Here is a 2,759-nt window from a genome sequence, read left to right on the forward strand (position 1 = left end):
CAAACTTTCTATGTTGTTCCATTTTAGATGTACCTCTTATATATAATATATTGCTAGACTTTTTAGATCCAATCTCACCTTCCCCAGTAACAGTTTTAATATATAGTATATTAAATTTATTTTTGAGTGTATATGTACCATATTTAGTGCTTCTGTACCATGTTCTTTTTTCTTTACTCTTCCTCTTTTCTTGTCCTCTAGTGAACTGAAGTATCCTTTTTTCTTCCCTTCTACCGATTCAAAGTAATGAACAGTATTTTTTTTCCTCCTTTGGCCATGCCACACGGGATGGGCCTATGGGATCCCCATCCCATAGCGTCACATATCAGCCATATGTGTTTGGCTGTACCGGATCTTAGTTTCTGTAAGAAACTAAATTTCTGCAAGAAATTACTGCAACACACAGAATCTTTAGTTGCAGCATTCAGTATCTACTTCCCTGACAAGAGATAAAACTTGGGCCTCCTTCATGGGAACACGGAGTCTTAAGCACTAGACCACCAGGGAAGTTCCTTTGGATGGTATTTTTATTCTTTTAGAAGAAATCTACATACATTTTAATGTTATTTTCTAATCATGTGTAAAGCTATTATCTCTAAAGAAGAAAGTGAAGTCGCTCAGTTGTGTCCCACTCTTTGCGACCCTGTGGACTGTAGCCTACCAGGCTTCTGCGTCCATGGGATTCTTCAGGCAAGAATACTGGAGTGGGTTACCATTTCCTTCTCCAGCGGATCTTCCGGACCCAGGGATTGAACCTGGGTCTCCTGAACTGGAGGCAGACACTTTAACTTCTGAGCCACCAGGGAAGTGATTATCTCTAATTAGAGATTATCTCTAATCTCCTTCCTAATAAGATAAGGACTTGAGTAAAAACCTAAGTGAAATCACTCAGTCGTGTCCTACTCTTTGTGACCCCATGGACTGTAGCCTACCAGGCTCCTCCATCCATGGGATTCTCCAGGCAAGAATACTGGAGTGGGTTGTCATGAGTAAAACCTAACTTCCTCCTAAATGTTTTAATCTCACTTGGGTTCTTGTTGCCTATAATCGATTCCAACTTTTATTAACAGGAAATAAAAAATGTGTTTTCATAGACAGCCAATATTAACTTAAATTTACAACATGTTTTACTAATATTCTTTACTCTGCTTTGCTCAATGGGTTTATTTTCTGTCATGCTGAGGTACATTCTTTAGTAGTTCTTTCAGCAAGGGTCTGTGGATCTATGAATTTTTTAATTCATCACTCATTCTTCAATGATCATTTAGCTGCACACAGAGTTCTAGCTTCATTAATCTTTTCTCTCAAGACTTTAAAGACACTATTCAATTTTTTCTCATCTATTCTTTCTTTTAATTAATTATTTTAATTGGAGGATAATTGGTTTACAATATTGTTATGATTTTTGCCATACTCATCTATTCTTAAAATGTGAAGACTACAGGAGGTGTCAGTCCTTCTTTGCAGGCAATTTGCAAGTGTATACTTCTTCTCAGGGATGGTTTTAAGATTTTCCCTTTATATTTATAGTTCTACAATTTCACCCCACTGTATAAGGTAGGAAGATTTGTGATTTTTTTTTTCACTCTAAGAATGTATATTTCGATTTTGGAACATCTGAAGGCATTATTTCTTGAAAATTGCCTCCACCTTCTACCTCATACTTTGTATTTCCTGTCTCTGGAACTTCTACCAAATGTGTGGTGAAGTATCTCATTTTACATTCTACATCTATCTCTCTGTACTGCATTTGAAGTGATTTCCTAAAGTCTGCTTTCCCATTTCTTCATCCTCTGTTCATCTATTTTTAGTCTACTGCTTAACAAGTCTATTGATATTTTTGTTTTGATGCTTCTATTTTTCATTTTTAGGATTTCTATTTGGTTCTCTTTTAATCCATCAATTCTTTTTCAGATTTGGGCAAAAACAGTTTAGATCCTCACTTTACACTAAAATAATCTAGATGGCTTTACAGCATTACAGAAAAAGAAATTAAAACAAAAAAAGTCATATTTGTCAAATCTAGATAGAGATAGATTTTCTAGGTTTCAAAGCCCACTGTGCTTTCATAAACTTAAAAGAAAACAGTGCTAATTTGAATACATAAACCTTAAATCTCTGAAGCTAAAAAAATGCATAAACACAATTTAAAAGCACATAATAAATTAGAGGCATAGCTACAAAAGTATGCTGCTGCTGCTGCTGCTAAGTCGCTTCAGTTGTGTCCGACTCCATGCGACCCCATAAATGGCAGCCCACCAGGCTCTGCTGTCCTTGGGATTCTCCAGGCAAGAACACTGGAGTGGGTTGCCTTTTCATTCTTCAATGCATGAAAGTGAAAAGTGAAAGTGAAGTCATTCAGTCGCGTCTGACCCTTCGCACCCCATGGTCTGCAGCCTACCAGTCTTCTCCGTCCATGGGATTTTCCAGGCAGGAGTACTGGAGTGGGTTGCCATTGCCTTCTCCGACAAAAGTATGACAAAGTATTAATATCTTTAAAATATAAAAGCCTTATAGACATTAAGAAAAACACAAATGGAAAATATAAAAGGCTAATAATAAACATTTTCAAATTGCTTACCTATACCAATAATCAAATAAATATTTTAAAAAATTATCTGGCATCTGCCATACTAACCAAATATTAATATTTGCCTCTAATAAGAATATATGAAGCTTATGAGCTACATGAGTGTAAGATATGACATTTGGAGGAAAAATTCCAGCATAAATCAAGTGCCTTGAAACTATTCTAATTT

Source organism: Oryx dammah, unplaced genomic scaffold (assembly GCF_014754425.2).
Source record: "Oryx dammah isolate SB20612 unplaced genomic scaffold, SCBI_Odam_1.1 HiC_scaffold_17, whole genome shotgun sequence".
Lineage (NCBI taxonomy): Eukaryota > Metazoa > Chordata > Mammalia > Artiodactyla > Bovidae > Oryx > Oryx dammah.